Here is a 20,901-nt window from a genome sequence, read left to right on the forward strand (position 1 = left end):
TATTGCCTGATAGTATTTATATATGTCTGGTGTTGCTAATCCCCCGTATTGCTTTGGTAATGTTAATAATGTCCTCCGTATCCTTGGTTGTTTGTCTGCCCAGATAAATTTCATAAATAATGTTTGTATAGTTCTGAAGAATTTTCTTGGTATTAACATTGGAATTGCCTGTAGGAGGTACAGGAGTTTTGGCAAAATATTCATCTTAATTATATTATTTCTTCCAAACCAGGAATATATTCCCCTGTGCCATCTCTCCAGGCATCCTCGTACCATCTTCAATGCTGGTGCAAAATTTAATTCATATATCTTATTAAGGTCTGTTGCGATCGTTATTCCCAAGTATTTCAAACCATAGTCCATCCAATTAAATTTATAATCTAATTTTATTAGTCTCCTCGTTTTCTCTGGGACTGCTATCATTAAGGCTTCTGACTTGGAGCAGTTTATTTTAAAGTAAGATAGTATACTGTATGTCTCGATTTCCTTACATAGATTTGGGAGCGAGATTATCGGGTTCGTCACTGTAAAAAGCATATCATCTGCATATGCTGCAACTTTATTATGGGTTTCTCCTATAATTATTCCTTGGATATCCCTGTTGAGCCTTACTCTGCATAAAAGTGGTTCGAGGGTCAGCGCAAATAACAAAGGGGACAATGGACATCCCTGTCTGGTCCCATTTGTTATTGGGAAAGATGTGGATACCACTCCATTTACCCTTACTTGAGCTGTAGGTTTTCCGTACAGGCTTGTTATCCAGCCCAGCATTTTCCCTCCTAGCTTTATATGTCGAAGTACCGAGAACATAAACCCCCACCCCACCCGATCAAAAGCTTTTTCTGCATCTGTTCCCAGAAATATGCAGGGAGTCTCGGTGGAGTTAACTGTATGTATTAGGTTTAGGGCCTTAATAGTATTGTCCCTTGATTCTCTTGTTGGGACAAATCCCACTTGGTCTTGATGAATCAGAGAGGGCAAATACTGTTGTATCCTCAAGGCTAATAATTTGCTAAATATTTTCAAATCTGCGTTCAGTAAAGATATTGGCCTATAGCTTCCACATTGTTTCGGGTCTTTACCTTCCTTCTGTATCACTGTGATTGTAGCTTTAACTGTATCTGAGTGGAAAGTCGATATGTCTCCTATTTCATTGAACAATTTAACCATATGTGGACCTAATTCCGGCAAAAACGTCTTATAATATTGGGCTGTTAGTCCATCTGGACCAGGTGCTTTCCCACTTTTTATCTGTTTTATCGTGTTTTGTACTTCTACTAGTGTGATTGGGGATTCCATCTCCTCCCGTGCATCATCCGTCAGAGTCAGCATTTCACTTACACTTATGTATTCATTTATCTTAGCTTGATCTGCCGCCCTCAAGTTCAGGTTATACAGTGAGGAGTAGAAATCGCCAAACACACCAGCGATCTGTTCTGGCATCCGTTCTTCCTCCCCATCTTTTTTTCTAATTATAGGTATATATGTCTTGGTTTGTATTTCCCGTAATGCTCTCGCTAATTGTTTTCCGCATTTATTGCCGGATTCATAGCTACACTTACGTCCTATCTGAATTGCCATTTTAGCTCTGTACTGTAATAAATCTGTGACTTGCCTACGTATACTTATTAATTCTTGTTCAACTTCTAGGTTCTGGGCATGTTTATGTTGTGCTTCTAGATGTTGCATTTTTACTAATAATTCTGTTAACTTAGTTTCTCTTTCCTTCTTAATCCTTGCTCCATGCTTAATTAATACTCCTCTGATTACTGCCTTGTGCGTTTCCCAGATTGTACCCGAGGAACTTTCTGGGCCTTCGTTCTCCTGAAAGAAGAATTTTATCTCCTTTCTAATATCCTCCAGGACTAAAGGATCCTGAAGGAGGCTCTCGTTAAGTTTCCACATCCTGGAGGTTAGATGTTTTTTCCCCGTTAAGTTATATTTTAAGAAAATTGGGGCGTGATCTGACCAAGTAATTAGGCCAATAGTGGCGTCCTTAACTGAGGGTAATTGTTTATGCGGAATAAAAAACATATCTATTCGTGAGTACACTTTATGCGGGTTGGAGAAAAAAGAGTAATCTCTTTCCTTAGGGTGTAATATTCGCCATATATCTGCTAGTTTTGTTTCTGTTAATGCCTGAGCTATCCTCTTTCTTATTTTTGGTGTCACTGACGATGTCCCTGATGAGGTGTCTTCACTGGGGATTAATGGGATATTAAGGTCTCCCCCCATAATCAACTGTCCTTCTTCAAAATCCATAAGCTTATCAAGTATCTCTTTAACAAAGAGGTCCTGTTGTATATTGGGGGCATAATATGTTGCTAATGTAACTCCTACCCCTCCCATCGTCCCCTTTACAAAGAGATACCTTCCCTTTGCATCTATCATGGAATCCTTATGATTCCATGCTACTGTTTTGGATATCATGATGGTAACTCCCTTAGTTTTGGAAATCGGGTTAAGTGCATGGTAAATCGTTGGATATCCCGTAGACCTCAGCAGAGAAAGATTATTTTCTCTGAAATGTGTTTCTTGGATATATGCTACATCTATTTTCAGTCTCTTTAGATCGTGGAATAGCATTCGTCTTTTTTCCGGGACGTTCAGTCCCTTAACATTCAGGGACATTATTTTTAAAGTCTCCATATCTCCTCGGGGAAATAGGCAGAGACCAATAAAGGTGCAAAAAAAAAAAAAAAAAGGGGGCCCCCTCTAGCCCCACCCCCTCCCACCCCCCTCCCTCCCGTCTAGTCTGCTACTCCCTCCCTCCCTCCCCCACTACCAATCCCTGGGTCAACCGTTTCCAACGGTCTCCCCACGAATTCCAAAGCTCTACTGCTTTTATCCACTCAATTTCCAGACCCTCCGGATTATGAGTGTTTACCTAATGGGGTTTTGTGGTTGTGCTTGGCTGCTCCTGGGCGAGCTTCCCCCGTGCTCTCCCCCACCAGTCTTTTATAATATCATGTTTTCTACTATCACCTGTTACTTCTCTACACAGATTGTGTCTACTCCAACATGGCTCTTTGAGAGAGGGGGGGTAAGAAAAAAAAAAAAAAAACCCCGGAAAGGGAAGGAGACAAAAGCCATAACACAGGCACAGTTAATTATGTCTATCCATTCCCATCTACATACATACTTTTACATGCATACTCCTATACCCTTGCATATATGTATATGGGCACACACATCCACAACTGCGCCTGTGTTTGCAAATTCAGACATGTTCCCCCCTCTGTATTTATCCAAAATTTAAGCCTCCCCTGCATATATAATTTATGTATAGTTTATGTCAGTCTCCTCCCTTCCCATTTTCCATGTCTCCTCTCCGTTTCTCTCCCCTTTCCCCAAAGAGCCACGTTGTGTATTGACATTGTTCCAAAAAGATACAAATACAATAAAACAATAATACAATATGATGTCTTACATTCCTCATCCCCCCCAAAAAAAAAAAAGGGGGAAAAGGGGGGGGGGGATGGAGCCGGAGGTCAAATCCTAAAAAATTATTCTATTCATCCTTAGGTTCAGGTAGGGGGGTCTGGTCCCAGTCCATAAGCCCTCTGTTTCCCCCGGGTCCCTAGCTTTGTGCTTTATTTTATTAGTGATAATATTAAAGGTTACTAATATTAGTGTTTAGTGAATCACCGTATTAATAAAAAAAAAAAAAAAAAAAACCCAATTTCTTGTGTACTAGTGTACTAGTTCTATGTTCTCTCTCCCCCTATTCATTGTCCCTCCTTATCCCACCCTCTCATCTCTCATAAGTCTAACCCAACCCCTGTGCACCATCTTTCATATTTACATTTACTGACCCTCCGCGTCCATTGCCCCCCCCCCCCCCAAGAAAAAACAAACATGTATTAAACAAACATTTATGTATTATATTAAATCCCCTCCCCCTCCCTACACATCTAGTGAAAAAAATAAAAATAAAAAAAAAGGAAAGACCACTGCAACCTCTATCATCCCATTCCCTCTTTCTTTATCTCTCTTTATCCCTAGTGAATTATAATACTCTCTTAAGTGACCACCTCTTCTAGGAGCCCAGGTCCTAGAGACCTAGGTCATGTAAATCCCCCCCAAGGACCCCAAGGGACCCGAACCCTCCCCCCTTTATAATAATTATCTAATCTTATTTGTATATTTTATCTTAGACTCTCCCCCCCCTCCCGCCCCCCCCCCACCCGCCACCCCCACCTCCCCCCCCTCCCGCCCCCCCCACCCGCCACCCCCACCTCCCCCCCATTATCTCCATTCATCCCAAAAGAAAGAGGACTCAAGAGTATTTAGACAGGTTGGAAACCCATGGGGTGAGGCTGAAAAAAAAGAAAAAAAAAAAAAAAAGAAAAAAAAAAATTTCAGATTCAGGGATATGAGTTAATTTAGCACAGATTCTGACACAAGTCTCATTATATTGTATTATGTCTTTCTCATCTTTCTCACTCCCTCTCTTTCCCTCCTGTACTTTCTGGGTTTTTTCTCTGCAGCTGAGAGAGTGGGAGTCTCCAGTTCGGCACCGTAAACGGCTCCACACCTATAAAGGCAAATAATTTTGGAAGATCGCTGTATAGTCTCAGTGTGCATGTAGATGTTCCTTTTCTTATTACCGCAGCAAGAGGGTATTTCCATCTATATGTATGTCCCTCCCGCCGTACACAGTCCAAGACAGTGCGCAACTGTGCTCTGCGCTGTAATGTGGCCCGGGATAAGTCAGGTAGGAGCTTCACTACTGAGCCCTCTATCACAATATTACCAGCCACCCATGCCTTCCTCAGCAGAGTCTCCTTGTGCGCATATCTATGGAGGCGGCAGATTATGTCCCTGGGCCTTTGCGGGTCTGCTGATTTAGGCCCTAGCGCCCTGTGTACTCTGTCCAAGTCCATGTTGGGCGGGACATTCCCCTCTAAAATCATGTGAAAAATGCTCATTACCTTCTCCTGTAAGTCCTCCTGCTCAGCGACTTCTGGGACGCCTCGGAGCCTCAAGTTGCAGCGGCGGCTGCGATCCTCAAGTTCTTCGATCTGGAGCTGCATCTCCACCAACCTCTCACCTTGCTCTTTGCTCTCCCTTTCCACTCTCTCCATTTTTCCTTCGAATGAGGATACTCTTACCTCCCCCGCTATCAAGCGGTCGGAAATGACCTGGATCTCAGTGTGTACTTGCTGAATCTCAGCACGGTGTGTCTCCTCCACTCTCTTAATGAGAGACTCTATGTCGGCTTTCGTTGGTAGAGCCTGGATTAAGCTCTTCAGATCCTCCGCTTCCGATCGTATACTACGAGGGGTGACTCCTCCGCTTTCCTCTTTGCCGTTCCCGGCCCCGGTTAAGCTTTCCATCTCTCCCCTATTCATCCACACCCTCGTCTCTGCTTCCTCTCGGCCGTTCACTGCCTCGGTTGGGCTTTCCGTCTCCCCCTTATTCACTCGCCCGCTCACCTCCGCTTCCGATCGTTTAGTGCGAGGGGTAGCTCCTTCGTTTTCCTCTCTGCCGCTCCCGGCCTCGGTTGAGCTTTTCGTCTCCCCCCTGTTTGTCCGAGCGCTCGCCACCTCGCGGGGTTTAGCTACGTCCGTAGTCTCCGCGATATGCCCGGCAGCTGACATCCGCCTCGGGGAGAAATACTGCTGTATAGCGGGTTGTGGGGCACTGCACCCTGCCGCTCTACGCGAGGTTTTCGTTTCTCTCTGTCTAGGAGCACTCATTCCGGGATCCTCAGGTGCACATCACCTATGACTGGCGGTTCAGCTGGGAGCACAAACTCTGCACGCCCTCACTCAGCCATGCTCAGACCACTCCCCTGTGAAAGCAATTTCCGGCAAACCTCTTTTCATTTCACACATAAGTCAACCATCTCCTGCTACTCTCAAGAAAAGAACTACAAGCTACTGTCCAGATGGTACAGAGACCCTGCTACTTTACACAAAATCTTCCCGTCTACACCAGCCACCTGCTGGCGCTGTGAAGCTTCAGTCGGAACTTATATACATGTCTGGTGGGACTGTGAGAGGATCCGCCCCTTCTGGACACAGGTTTTTGAATGTTATAATCGTTTAGCTGATACTCCGGTTCCTATCTCTCCGAAAATAGCATTACTCTCAATACTGCCCAGGTCTATTAAATCGCAGAGACAAAGATTGCTCCGCTTTTTTATGTCCTCTGCTAGGCAACTGATACCTGTTTATTGGAAGACGACGAATACTCCCCCATTGTCACGGTGGGTATCCATTATGAATGACACCATAAGAATGGAGGAGATGTTGGCACTGGACAATGACACTTACACCAAATTTATATCTCAATGGTCGATCTGGCTCCGCTTCTCTTCCTCTGACACCTTAATGAACCAAATCTTGAACGCATAGGGACGCTGTGGGCTCTCTCTCCTACCCTACCCCCCTTACCCATATCCCTTCTCCTTCCCCCCCTTACCTCCCCTCTCCTCTCTTCTTGCTATTCAGCTTTCCCCTCTACCACTTTGTTCCTCTTTATTTTGCTCCTCTCTTCCCTTTCCTCTTCTCTTTTTCTTTCTGTCTTCTTTGTGCTATTGATTAAACATTGTCTCATGTAGTAACCCATGAGTATTTCTCACTACTGTGGCCTCGTGGATCGGAGAGCAGGCCGTCTTCCCTACTCTCCAAGCTTCCCGACCCCCCCGTAAATGTAGTCCTGTTACTGTTCCTGCTTGCATTTGCCTCATGATGGTTACTGTTTTATTGTTTTCACTTGAAATGTTTCAATAAAAAATATTTTCAACACTAAATCCGCTGCAATGTCAACGCCCAGGTAACGTATAGATTTTTCAGCCCATTGGAATGGAAAAGCGGAGCGGAGCCTCTTGGCCTCACCATCCGGGACCGATATATTCACTACAGCTGACTTGGCGCAATTGATTTTATAGTTTGATAGGCTGCCGTATCGCCGGAGAGACGCGAGTATATTGGGAAGCAAAATGTGTGGATTGGAGACGGAACAAATTAGATCGTCAGCGTACGCCGCAATTTTGTGGTGGGCCAAGGGTTTGGATATGCCAGTAATATTCGGGTCATTCTGAACGTGACACATAAGTGGTTCCAGTGTCAGAATAAAAATTAGGGGAGACAGAGGGCACCCCTGCCTCGTCCCATTAGTGATGGGGAAAGAGTCCGAGCACCACTCGTTCAACCGTACCGCTGCTGACGGCGTGGAGTAAAGCGACATTACCCAGCTCATAATGTTGGGGCCAAGACCTATGTGTTCCAGGGTGGCCTGCATAAAGTGCCAGGCCGCCCTGTCAAAGGCCTTCTCCGCGTCCGTTGACAACATAAGCAAGGGCCTTCCCCGTACATGCGCTGCATGGATTAAATTGAGGACATGGGCCGTATTGTCTCTAGCTTCCGACTTATTTTTATTTTTTTTGCTTGTTTCCCAAGGTGACCATCTTGGCATTTGTCAAGAGGGTTGAAAGTGCCTGAAGAGATTGCCTACGGGCACATCACCCTGAAAGCACCCGATCTCGTTTGATGTTGGAGGCTAAGAAGAGTCGGGCCTTGTTAGTACCTGGATGGGAGACCGTCTGGGAATACCAGGTGTCGTAGACTTCTTTTTATGTTGTTGGCGTTGACCTGTTTTTTTTCCGCTTGTTTCCCAAAGTGACCATCTTGGTGTTTGTCAAGAGGGTTGAGAGTGCCTGAAGAGATTGCCTATGGCCACATCACTCTGAAAGCACCCAATCTCGCCTGATCTTAGGGAGGACGGTTGGAGAAGAGAGTGCAAAGACGGAGTGAGAGGAGGGGGGGTGGCGGCGGGGAAAAAAAGAAAAATAAAGACAAAAAGGGAGGGGGTAGGGGGAATGCCACCCAGGGCAGACATGGCCTACGTAGGTAAACGTTAGATGTTCAGTCGTTTTCTGGGACAGGGGCGCTGCTCACCTCCCGAATGTAGTCTCGAGTACCAGTAAAATACCTCCAGGGCCTCCATGTAACACTAAATGCCTCTTCAGTGTTGTGAAGGGTGGCGGTCAATTCTTCAATCCGGAGAATATGATTGACTTTGGAATACCACAGCACCTTGGATGGGAGCTGAGGCTGCCTCCACAGTGTGGGAATGCAGGCCCAGGCGGCGTTCAGGAGTTGCATCGTGAGGGTTTTTTTGTATTTTCGAATAGGCTGTTCGGTCAAGTGTAGAAGGCACGCTGCTGGGTTGTCTGCGATATCTACATTTGTGAGAGTTTTTATCGTCCCGGTCACCTCCACCCAAAAGTTCCTCAAGGTCGGGCATGCCCAGAAAATGTGTCCCATGGTCCCCGTATCTGAATTGCACCCCCAACAAACATCCGGGATCGATCTATTCATTTTATTCCGAAGGTATGGGACTCTATACCAGCGTGAGACTATCTTGTATCCTAAATCTTGATATTGGTTTGCGATGGAAGCTTTATGTACTAAGGTCAGGATCTTCCTTATCTGTTGTGGGGTAAATGTGATGCCTAAGTCCCTCTCCCATTTGTGGATAAATGGTGGGGTCGACTCCTCCTCCTGACTACTCAATAGGTTGTACAGGAGGGAGAGGGTGTGTCGCACAGGTTCCCTTTTGTGACAGATGGATTCATAGGGCGTCAGGTCTCTTGGAGTGTAGGGGGCCCTTTGTATGGGCAGAAGAAAGTGACGAAGTTGATAAGCACTAAACAAGTCAAGCGGAGGGTCAGAAAGCTCGGCGACAGTTTGCGTAGTCGGGAGCCCTCCCGAGGGCCAGACCTCTCCCAGACGCTGTTTCCCCACCACTGTCAACTGTCGCAGTTTCTTGTTGGTAAATCCCGGTGGGAAGTCTGGATTACCTATAACCGGAGTCATTGGTGACGGCAGGGGAGCAATGTGTGTGCAGCGGAACAACCTCCGCACAACAGCCAACGTAGCTCCCACTACGGGGTGATCTCTGAGGTCTTTTGGTAGGGAGGACAGGAGCCACGGGGAGGTCAATAGGGGAATTGATCCATCCTCAATCTCCATCTCCACCCACTGCTTGTGTGGGCCATTACAATGCCAATCAACGACTCTCGCTAGCAGAGTCGCTTTGTAGTATTGTCTCAGATCTGGGAGACCCAGACCCCCCTTGTCCTTTGGTCTGGCAAGCAATTGCAAACGGGCTCTGGGCGGTTTGCGCGCCCAAACAAAGTCCCGGAGCAGCACTTGCAGTTGTCTGAAAAAAATTGGGGGTAACCGGATCGGTAATGTCTGGAACAAATATAAGATCCGCGGGAGGGCCGTCATTTTGAATGCATTACAGCGCCCGAACCAGGTCAGTGTTAAAGCATGCCAGTTTCCCAAATCAGATTTCAGTCTATTCAGGGGAGGGACAAAATTAAGCGGGTACAATTGCGCTAAATCCACTGCGATGTCAACGCCCAGGTAACGTATAGATTTTTCAGCCCAGTAGCATGGAAAAGCGGAGCGGAGCCTCTTGGCCTCACCATCCGGGACCGATATATTCACTACAGCCGACTTGGCGCAATTGATTTTATAGTTTGATAGGCTGCCGTATCGCCGGAGAGACGCGAGTATATTGGGAAGCAAAATGTGTGGATTGGAGACGGAACAAATTAGATCGTCAGCGTACGCCGCAATTTTGTGGTGTGCCGAGGGTTTGGATATGCCAGTAATATTCGGGTCATTCCGAACGTGACACATAAGTGGTTCCAGTGTCAGAATAAAAATTAGGGGAGACAGAGGGCACCCCTGCCTCGTCCCATTAGTGATGGGGAAAGAGTCCGAGCACCACTCGTTCACCCGTACCGCTGCCGACGGCGTGGAGTAAAGCGACATTACCCCGCTCATCATGTTGGGGCCAAGATCTATATGTTCCAGGGTGGCCTGCATAAAGTTCCAGGCCTCCCTGTCAAAGGCCTTCTCCGTGTCCGTTGACAACATAAGCAAGGGCCTTCCCTGTACATGCGCTGCATGGATTAAATTGAGGACTCGGGCCGTATTGTCTCTAGCTTCCGACTTATTCTTATTGTTTTTTGCTTGTTTCCCAAGGTGACCATCTTGGCGTTTGTCAAGAGGGTTGAAAGTGCCTGAAGAGATTGCCTACGGGCACATCACCCTGAAAGCACCCGATCTCGTTTGATGTTGGAGGCTAAGAAGAGTCGGGCCTTGTTAGTACCTGGATGGGAGGCCGTCTGGGAATACCAGGTGTCGTAGACTTCTTTTTATGTTGTTGGCGTTGACCTGTTTTTTTTCCGCTTGTTTCCCAAAGTGACCATCTTGGTGTTTGTCAAGAGGGTTGAGAGTGCCTGAAGAGATTGCCTATGGCCACATCACTCTGAAAGCACCCAATCTCGTCTGATCTTGGAGGCTAAGAAGAGTCGGGCCTGGTTAGTAACTGGATGGGAGACCACCTGGGAATACCAGTTATTGTAGGCTTCTTTTTATGTTGTTGGCATTGATTTGTTTTTTTTTCCGCTTGTTTCCTAAGGTGACCATCTTGGCATTTGTCAAGAGGGTTGAGAGTGCCCAAAGAGATCGCTTACAGCAGCATCACCCTGAAAGAGCCCTATGTCTTCTCTTCTCGGAGGCTAAAAAGGGTTGGGCCTAGTTAGTACCTGGATGGGAGATAGCGTTGGAATACCAGGTGCCGTATTCTTCTTTTTATGTTGTTGACATTGACCTGTTTTTTTTCCGCTTGTATCTCAAGGTCAAGATGGTTGAGAGTGCCCAAAGAGATTACCTATGGGCACATAACCCTGAAAGCGCCCGATCTCCTCTGATCTCAGAGGCTAAACAGGGTTGGGCCTTGCTAGTACCTGGATTGGAGACCACCTGGGAATACTAGGTGCTGTAGGCTTCTTTATATGTTGTTGGCCTTGACCTGTTTTTTTATTTACACTTGTTTACCAAGGTGACCATCTTGGCATTTGTCAAGAGGGTTGAGAGTGCCCGAAGAGATCACCTACGGCCCCATCACCCTGAAAGCGCCCAATCTCGTCTGATCTCGGAGGCTAAACAGTGTCGGGCCTGGTTAGTACCTGGATGGGAGACCGCCTGGGAATACCAGGTGCCATAGGCTTCTTCTCTTTTTTTTTTATTTAGTAGTATGCGACATACAATGCAAAGGCAACTTCACAGAATGTGTGATACAAATAGTTACAAACAAACGATCATATTGCATGGATATCAGAGCCAATGGTAAGAAGTCCGTGGAGAATAGCACGTGTACAGCTTTGCGGTCATATCAAGATGAGATTAAAGCTCCATCTCGTTGGGATCCTCTACCACTTAAAATATTATTGATACTGGCCCTGCTACCCTCAAAGAGTTTAGATATCCATAGATAGGGGAAGAGTATTGTGTAGTAGTCAAATGGGGTCAGAACATACCATTTTCTTTTCCCTTTTTTAAAGTTAAGAAGGGAAATAGTAGAACTGAAAGGAGGTAGAAGGGGAAAGAGAAGATTGGGGAAGGAAATGCAGAAAAGGAAAAGAAGGGGTAAGGGGGTGTCGTGGGTAGAGTGGATAGGGTGGGGTCCCCTCCCAGGGAGCAAGAGACGCCCTCGGCTCACCAGCTCATCAGCTGTCCAACGTTTGGAACAGCGATCTCCAACGATCACCATGAGCTTACTATGTCTCGCGGAGGTATTCTTCCGAAAAGCGAAACTGGGTCCAGCAGAACCACCTGTTCCCATGCTCCTCCGTTTTATCCCTCATTGTGGCAGTCAGGTCTTCCATTCTTTCAATATCATTTACCCTTGCGAACCACTGGGTCACCGTTGGAGCAGATTGCTGTTTCCACTGACTTGGGATGCAGGCCCTAGCTGCATTGAGGAGATGTTTAAGTAAGGACTTATGATAACGCTTTCTCGACATAGGAGTTAGATTGAGAAGAACTGCTGCGGGATCATTGGCTAAGGAAATGTCTGTGAACTTGTGGATGAGTCTCAGGACAGGCTGCCAGAATGTTTGTAATTGAGGGCATTCCCAGAAAATGTGGAGAATGGTGCCAGCCTGTTGCTCACAGCGCCAGCAGCGGTCAGATTGACCGGGGAATATTTTGGCCAACACCACCGGTGTACGATACCAGCGCGTGATTAGCTTATATGAGATCTCCTGATATTTACTGCAGAGTGACGACTTATGGGCGAAAAAGAGTATTCTGTCCTTCTGTGGTTTGGAGAATGTAGTTTGTTAGTCCCTTTTCCATTTAGCTAGGAAGGGCGGATCCGTGGAGGATTGTGCGTCTGTCAGGATTTGGTAGGACCTAGAGAGGGAATTACGAATTGGGCCATCATCCAGGCAAAGTTCCTCGAAGGGGTGGAATTGTCTAGAGAAGGACAAATGGTTAGGTAGTGATCCGAGGAAATGGATGAGCTGTCTAGCTCTCCAGCTATCCAATGCAACAGGTACTTGCTCTAGCAGTATGGTCCCCGTGGGAATCCAGCCCGTGGGTCCAAGAAATAGGGCTGCTCTCAGAAGCCCTTTCGGGGCTTGCCTGGTAAAGGCCGGGTCAGACAGGCCCGGAGGGAATCTAGGATGTCCAATAATTGGGGTCATAGGAGAAGGGAAGTTAGTCAGGTGGGAAAGGTGAAAAAAACTATCCATCTCGGCGAGCGAGGGGCCAATTAACGGGTGAGTAGTCACACAGGGCTCCAATGGCCTCCCCGCCCAAGGCAGACCAGCCAGTGGAACCCGCGCCATCTCCTGCTCTAGCTTGACCCATAGCTTCAGTTCCCCATGCCGGCACCAGTCAACCACCCGTGTCATGTGCGTCGCTGTGTAATATAGAGCAGGGTCCGGGAAGCCAATACCTCCCCGCAATTTCGGTCACAATAGCATTGCCCTACCAATATGCGTATGTTTGCCGCGCCAGAGGAACTTGATAAAGATTGAGCGAACCGCATGAAAGAAAGTCTGGGGTATTTTGATAGGTAAGGCTTGTAGTAGATACAGAAGTCGTGGCATCGCGTTCATCTTCAACACATTACAGCGTCCGAACCATGACAGAGCTAGTGGGTCCCATCTTCTAAGGTCTGCTGTAAGCCCATAGGCTTCTTTTTATGTTGTTGGCTTTGACCTGTTTTTTTCGCTTGTTACTCAAGGCGACCATCTTGGCGTTTGTCAAGAGGGTTGGGCGTGTCTTGAAGAGAACACTTACGGCCACATCAACCTGAAAGCACCCGATCTCGTCTGATTTCAGAGGCTAAGCAGCGTCAAGCCTGGTTAGTACCTGGATGGGAGACCAGAATAGAAGGATCTGGTCTGGTTAGTGTCTTGATTGGGAGATCGCCTGGGAATACTGGATGCCGTAGGCTTCTTTTTATGTTGTTGGCTTTCACCTGTTTTTTTTACCTTGTTTCCCAAGGTGACCATCTTGGCCTTTGTCAAGAGGCTTCAGAGTGCCCAAAGACAGTGCCTACGGCCAAATCACCCTGAAAGAGCCCAATCTCATCTGATCTCGGAGGCTAAGCAGCGATGGGCCTGGTTATTACCTGGATGGGAGACAGCCTGGGAATACCAGGTGCCGTAGGCTTCTCATTGTGTTGTCTGCGTTGACCTGTTTTTTTTCCCCTTGTTTCCCAAGGTGACTATCTTGGCATGTGTCAAGAGGGTTGAGAGTGCACAAAGAGATTGCCTATGAGCACATCACCCTGAAAGCGCCCAATCTCCGCTGATCTCAGAGGCTAGAAAGGGTCGCGCCTTGTTAATACCTGGATGGAAGACCTCCTGGGAATACTAGGTGCTGTAGGCTTCTTTTTATGTTGTTGGCGTTGACTTGTTTTTTTTGTTTGTTTCCCAAGGTGACCATCTTGGCGTTTGTCAAGAGGGTTGAGCGTGCCTGAAAAAATCTACTATGGCTGCATCACCCTGAAAGAGCCAAATCTCATTTGAGCTCAGAGGCTAAGCAGGGTTGGGACCTGGTTAGTACCTGGATGGGAGACCGCCTGGGATTTCTCGATGTCATAGGCTTTTTTTTTAAGTTGTTGGCATTGACTTATTTTTTTTTTTTTATTCTTTTATTAAGTATAAGTAGAACAACATAAATATAACAGTCAACCATACAGCATGACGCAGGGTCACAATTACATGGTAACAAAAAATAGGCAGCCAAATAACTCTGGGTTCTCAGAGGGGAGTCCTACAGTTTCATGCAGAAAACAGAGAAACCTCACCTCCGACATGTAGTACAGTATAACTAGTGCAGCTCCGTTCGGACAAATGTAATCATGGAGAACAACTGGGACCACAGCGAGCCAGCTTATCATGACCTATGTGAACCAGAGTAAAATATGAGCCGGTCGTGTCCAGAACCCTGTGGTTTTTCTGGATCCCGAAGGCTAGTAAGGAGACAAGGCATAGTCAAAAGGGAGGACGGGGGAGAAGAGAGTGTAAAGACGGAGAGAGAGGAGGGGGGGATGGCGCCGGGGAAAAAAAGAAAAATAAAGACAAAAAGGGAGGGGGGGTAATGCCACCCAGGGCAGACATGGCCTACATAGGTAAACGTTAGATGTTCAGTCATTTTCTGGGACAGGGGCGCTGCTCACCTCCCGAATGTAGTCTCCACTACCAGTAAAATACCTCCAGGCCCTCCATGTAACACTAAATGCCTATTCAGTGTTGTGAAGGGTGGCAGTCAATTCTTCCATCCGGAGAATATGATTGACTTTGGCATACCACAGCACCTTGGATGGGGGCTGAGGCTGCCTCCACAGTGTGGGAATGCAGGCCCGGGCGGCGTTCAGGAGTTGCATCGTGAGGGTTTTTTTGTATTTTCGAACAGGCTGTTCGGTCAAGTGTAGAAGGCACGCTGCTGGGTTGTCTGCGATATCTACATTTGTGAGAGTTTTTATTGTCCTGGTCACCTCCACCCAAAAGTTCCTCGAGGCCGGGCATGCCCAGAAAATGTGTCCCATGGTCCTCGTATCTGAATTGCACCTCCAACAAACATCCGGGATCGATCTATTCGTTTTGTTCAGAAGGTATGGGACTCTATACCAGCGTGAGACTATCTTGTATCCTGATTCTTGATATTGGTTTGCGATGGAAGCTTTATTGTCTCTAGCTTCCGACTTATTTTTATTTTTTTTGCTTGTTTCCCAAAGCGTTTGTCAAGAGGGTTGAAAGTGCCTGAAGAGATTGCCTACGGGCACATCACCCTGAAAGCACCCGATCTCGTTTGATGTTGGAGGCTAAGAAGAGACGGGCCTTGTTAGTACCTGGATGGTAGACCGCCTGGGAATACCAGTTTTTGTAGGCTTCTTTTTATGTTGTTGGCATTGATTCTTTTTTTTTTTTCCGCTTATTTCCCAAGGTGACCATCTTGTTGGCGTTGACCTGTTTTTTTTCCGCTTGTTTCCCAAAGTGACCATCTTGGTGTTTGTCAAGAGGGTTGAGAGTGCCTGAAGAGATTGCCTATGGCCACATTACTCTGAAAGCGCCCAATCTCATCTGATCTCGGAGGCTAAACAGTGTCGGGCCTGGTTAGTACCTGGATGGGAGACCGCCTGGGAATACCAGGTGCCATAGGCTTCTTTTGTTTTGTTTTTTTTATTTAGTAGTATGCGACATACAATGCAAAGGCAACTTCACAGAATGTGTGATACAAATAGTTACAAACGATCATATTGCATGGATATCAGAGCCAATGGTAAGAAGTCAGAGGAGAATAGCACGTGTACAGCTTTGCGGTCATATCAAGATGAGATTAAAGCTCCATCTCGTTGGGATCCTCTACCACTTAAAATATTATTGATACTAGCCCTGCTACCCTCGAAGAGTTTAGATATCCATAGATAGGGGAAGAGTATTGTGTAGTAGTCAAATGGGGTCGGATCATACCATTTTCTTTTCCCTTTTTTGAGTTAAGAAGGGAGATAGTAGAACTGAAAGGAGGGAGAAGGGGAAAGAGAAGATTGGGGAAGGAAACGTCAGAAAAGGAAAAGAAGGGGTAAGGGGGTGTCGTGGGTAGAGTGGATAGGGTGGGGTCCCCTCCCAGGGAGCAAGAGACGCCCTCGGCTCACCAGCTCATCAGATGTCCAAAATTTGGAACAGCAATCTCCAACGATCACCATGAGCTTACTATGTCTTGTGGAGGTATTCTTCCGAAAAGCGAAACTGGGTCTAGTAGAACCATCTGTTCCCATGCTCCTCCGTTTTATCCCTCATTGTGGCAGTCAGGTCTTCCATTCCTTCAATATGATTTACCCTTGCGAACCACTGGGTCACCATTGGAGCAGATTGCTGTTTCCACTGACTTGGGATGCAGGCCCTAGCTGCATTGAGGAGATGTTTAAGTAAGGACTTATGATAACGCTTTCTCGACATAGGAGTTAGATTGAGAAGAACTGCTGCGGGATCATTGGCTAATCTGTGAACTTGTGGATGAGTCTGAGGACAGGCTGCCAGAATGTTTGTAATTGAGGGCATTCCCAGAAAATGTGGAGAATGGTGCCAGCCTGTTGCTCACAGCGCCAGCAGCGGTCAGATTGACCGGGGAATATTTTGGCCAACACCACCGGTGTACGATACCAGCGCGTGATTAGCTTATATGAGATCTCCTGATATTTACTGCAGAGTGACGACTTATGGGCAAAAAAGAGTATTCTGTCCTTCTGTGGTTTGGAGAATGTAGTTTGTAAGTCTCTTTTCCATTTAGCTAGGAAGGGCGGATCCATGGAGGATTGTGCGTCTGTCAGGATTTGGTAGGACCTAGAGAGGGAACTACGAATTGGGCCATCATCCAGGCAAAGTTCCTCGAAGGGGTGGAATTGTCTAGAGAAGAACAAATGGTTAGGTAGTGATCCGAGGAAATGGATGAGCTGTCTAGCTCTCCAGCTATCCAATGCAACAGGTACTTGCTCTAGCAGTATGGTCCCCGTGGGAATCCAGCCCGTGGGTCCAAGAAATAGGGCTGCTCTCAGAAGCCCTTTCGGGGCTTGCCTGGTAAAGGCTGGGTCAGACAGGCCCGGAGGGAATCTAGGATGTCCAATAATTGGGGTCATAGGAGAAGGGAAGTTAGTCAGGTGGGAAAGGTGAAAAAAACTATCCATCTCGGCGAGCGAGGGGCCAATTAACGGGTGAGTAGTCACACAGGGCTCCAATGGCCTCCCCGCCCAAGGCAGACCAGCCAGTGGAACCCGCTCCATCTCCTGCTCTAGCTTGACCCATAGCTTTATTTCCCCATGCCTGCACCAGTCAACCACCCGTGTCATGTGCGTCGCTGTGTAATATAGAGCAGGGTCCGGGAAGCCAATACCTCCCCTCAATTTCGGTCGCAATAGCATTGCCCTACCAATATGCGTACGTTTGCCGCGCCAGAGGAACTTGATAAAGATTGAGCGAACCGCATGAAAGAAAGTCTGGGGTATTTTGATAGGTAAGGCTTGTAGTAGATACAGAAGTCGTGGCATCGCGTTCATCTTCAACACATTACAGCGTCCGAACCATGACAGAGCTAGTGGGTCCCATCTTTTAAGGTCCGCTGTAAGCCCATAGGCTTCTTTTTATGTTGTTGGCTTTGACCTGTTTTTTTCGCTTGTTACTCAAGGCGACCATCTTGGCGTTTGTCAAGAGGGTTGGGCGTGTCTTGAAGAGAACGCTTACGGCCACATCAACCTGAAAGCACCCAATCTTGTCTGATTTCAGAGGCTAAGCAGCGTCAGGCCTGGTTAGTACCTGGATGGGAGACCACAATAGAAGGATCTGGTCTGGTTAGTGTCTTGATTGGGAGATCGCCTGGGAATACTGGATGCCGTAGGCTTCTTTTTATGTTGTTGGCTTTCACCTGTTTTTTTTACCTTGTTTCCCAAGGTGACCATCTTGGCCTTTGTCAAGAGGCTTCAGAGTGCCCAAAGACAGTGCCTACGGCCAAATCACCCTGAAAGAGCCCAATCTCATCTGATCTCTGATCTCGAAGGCTAAGCAGCGATGGGCCTGGTTATTACGTGGATGGGAGACATCCTGGGAATACCAGGTGCCGTAGGCTTCTCATTGTGTTGTCGGCGTTGACCTGTTTTTTTTTCCCTTGTTTCCCAAGGTGACTATCTTGGCATGTGTCAAGAGGGCTGAGAGTGCACAAAGAAATTGCCTATGGGCACAACACCCTGAAAGCGCCCAATCTCGTTTGCTCTCAGAGGCTAAGCAGGGTTGGGCCTGGTTTGTACCTGGATGGGAGACCGCCTGGGTTTTCCAGATGCCCAGGCTTCTTTTTATGTTGTTGGTGTTGACCTGTTTTTTTCGCTTGTTTCCCAAAGTGATCATCTTGGCATTTGTCAAGAGGGTTGAGAGTGCCTAAAGAGATCGCTTACAGCCGCATCACCCTGAAAGCACCCTATCTCTTCTGATCTCAGAGGCTAAGAAGGGTTGGGCCTAGTTAGTACTTGAATGGGAGATGACCTTGGAATACCAGGTGCCGTATTCTTTTTTTTATGTTGTTGGCGTTGACCTGTTTTTTTCCGCTTGTTTGCCAGGGTGACTATCTTGGCATTTTTCAAGAGGGATGAGAGTGTCCAAAAAGATTGCCTATGAGCACATCACCCTGAAAGCGCCCAATCTCCGCTGATCTCAGAGGCTAAAAAGGGTCGCGCCTTGTTAATACCTGGATGGAAGACCGCCTGGGAATACTAGGTGCTGTAGGCTTCTTTTTATGTTGTTGGCGTTGACTTGTTTTTTTTGTTTGTTTCCCAAGGTGATCATCTTGGCATTTGTCAAGAGGGTTGAGCGTGCCTGAAAAAATCTACTATGGCTGCATCACCCTGAAAGAGCCAAATCTCATTTGAGCTCAGAGGCTAAACAGGGTTGTGACCTGGTTAGTACCTGGATGGGAGATGGCCTGGGATTTCTCGATGTCATAGGCTTTTTTTTTAAGTTGTTGGCATTGACTTATTTATTTTTATTTTTTTATTCTTTTATTAAGTATAAGTAGAACAACATAAATATAACAGTCAACCATACAGCATGACCCAGGGTCACAATTACATGGTAACAAAAAATAGGCAGCCAAATAACTCTGGGTTCTCAGAGGGGAGTCCTACAGTTTCATGCAGAAAAGAGAGAAACCTCACCTCCGACATGTAGTACAGTATAACTAGTGCAGCTCCGTTCGGACAAATGTAATCATGGAGAACAACTGGGACCACAGCGAGCCAGCTTATCATGACCTATGTGAACCAGAGTAAAATATGAGCCGGTCGTGTCCAGAACCCTGTGGTTTTTCTGGATCCCGAAGGCTAGTAAGGAGACAAGGCATAGTCAAAAGGGAGGACGGGGAGAAGAGAGTGCAAAGACGGAGAGAGAGGAGGGGGGGATGGCGGTGGGGAAAAAAAGAAAAATAAAGACAAAAAGGGAGGGGGGGGGGAATGCCACCCAGGGCAGACATGGCCTACATAGGAAAACGTTAGATGTTCAGTCATTTTCTGGGACAGGGGCACTGCTCACCTCCCGAATGTAGTCTCCACTACCAGTAAAATACCTCCAGGGCCTCCATGTAACACCACCCCCCGTCCCATACCCCAAAAGTACATGCAGCCCCCCATAAAATGCATTTCTCCCTTTGGCAGATTGTCCTCTCCTTACCCCCTCTCCCCCGTCCACGCCCTGGGGGGAAAAGGGGGAAAGAAGGGGAAGGGGGGAAAAAGGGGGAGGGGGAGGGAAGGGGGGAAAGGGGGGAGGGAAAGGGGGAGGGAAGGGGGGAAAGGGGGGAGGGAAGGGAAGGGGGGACGGAAGGGGGGGGCAGCAAGGGAGAGGGGACAAACATGCGGAAATGTCAAGTCCTTTAACGTACTCACACTAGCAACCACCCGGACGCCATAAATCTCAACTCCTCCCCTCCATGGTCACCACATCAGGATGAAAGAGGAGCAGCCCTGGTCGGTGCATGGAGAATCCGGCAGGCAAGGGGCTGGGGCCACCATCCCTCCATCCAACGGGAGACTTCACCCGAGCAGCAGTCCTGGGGCCCGCCAATTAGTGTCTCTCCTGCATCGCCATCGGGGGCTGTGTAGAGCATCCAGAGGGAGACTGGGACCGCCCAAACAGTAAGGGGTAAATCCTCCAGGGGGATCAAGAGTCACACTGGAGGGAAGCAGTGTCTCGTACCAATAGGCTCAATAAATAAGTCATCCAGGGTGTCCCCGAAAGCTGCAGAAGGCAATGTCGGCAAAGAGTAGGTGGGAGCCAGAGGGGGGGGACGAGGGGCGCAACCAGGGGGAGGGGACACATATGCGGGAATGTCAAGCCCTTCCAGTACAGCGCACTAGGTATCATTCAGACCCCCCAAAGTGTAACTCCCCCCTCTAAGGTCAAGACTCCAGAAGGGAAGATGAGCCGCCCTGATCTGTACATGAAAGAACCTGCTGCCAAGGGGTTGGGGCCATCATCCCTTCCTTCAATGTGAGATGCCACCGGCATGACAGCCCCGTGTCCTGTCAAGTGGTGCCCCTCAGACAATGTCGCCGGGGTATATGTGGAGCATTCAGGGGGAGGCAGGAACTACCCAAACAGTGAGGGGTAAAGCCTCCAAGGGGGACCGGTGTTAGACAGGAGGATAGCGGTGTCTTGTACAAGTTGGTTAATTAGACAAGTCATCCAGTGTGTTCCTGTGAGCAGCGGAAGGAAAGGTCGGTAAGGATTATGAATGGGTGGGGCCCAGGGAGTGCATAAAACTGCCACCAGATGACCGGGGCAGAGAGGGCAAGGGGATGAAAGTCAGATCTGGTAGGTGGGGGCGGGGTTGAGGAGTGTCCCTCATATTACTCACGTTGGCCATCCCTTGAAGCTGAGCGCTCTGCATACCCTGGATGTTCTTTTGTATAATCTAGCCTATCTGTATACATTAGCCTGTCTTTTGTACACATTAGCCTGTCTGTATCAACTAGCCGGTCCTCTGTATACACTAGTCCGTCTGTATACACTAGTGTATACAGATAGGCTAGATTATA

The 20,901-nt window shown here is 47.6% G+C and overlaps 7 pseudogenes; all 7 read left to right on the forward strand.

The window, feature by feature from the left end:
* Positions 1 to 7,458: 7,458 nt before the first annotated feature.
* On the forward strand, positions 7,459 to 7,577 carry LOC143949636 (5S ribosomal RNA; annotated as a pseudogene).
* Positions 7,578 to 10,059: 2,482 nt separating this feature from the next.
* Positions 10,060 to 10,178, forward strand: LOC143950052 (5S ribosomal RNA; annotated as a pseudogene).
* A 100-nt stretch (positions 10,179 to 10,278) lies between these two features.
* Positions 10,279 to 10,397, forward strand: LOC143947806 (5S ribosomal RNA; annotated as a pseudogene).
* Positions 10,398 to 10,699: 302 nt separating this feature from the next.
* On the forward strand, positions 10,700 to 10,818 carry LOC143949928 (5S ribosomal RNA; annotated as a pseudogene).
* Positions 10,819 to 10,921: 103 nt separating this feature from the next.
* On the forward strand, positions 10,922 to 11,040 carry LOC143947271 (5S ribosomal RNA; annotated as a pseudogene).
* A 2,337-nt stretch (positions 11,041 to 13,377) lies between these two features.
* On the forward strand, positions 13,378 to 13,496 carry LOC143948232 (5S ribosomal RNA; annotated as a pseudogene).
* Positions 13,497 to 15,374: 1,878 nt separating this feature from the next.
* LOC143955002 (5S ribosomal RNA) lies at positions 15,375 to 15,493 on the forward strand (annotated as a pseudogene).
* Positions 15,494 to 20,901: the final 5,408 nt, after the last annotated feature.

This window comes from Lithobates pipiens, unplaced genomic scaffold (assembly GCF_037356315.1).
Source record: "Lithobates pipiens isolate NorthernLeopardFrog02 unplaced genomic scaffold, aLitPip1_a1.2 Scaffold_30, whole genome shotgun sequence".
In the NCBI taxonomy this organism is placed as follows: Eukaryota; Metazoa; Chordata; class Amphibia; order Anura; family Ranidae; genus Lithobates; species Lithobates pipiens.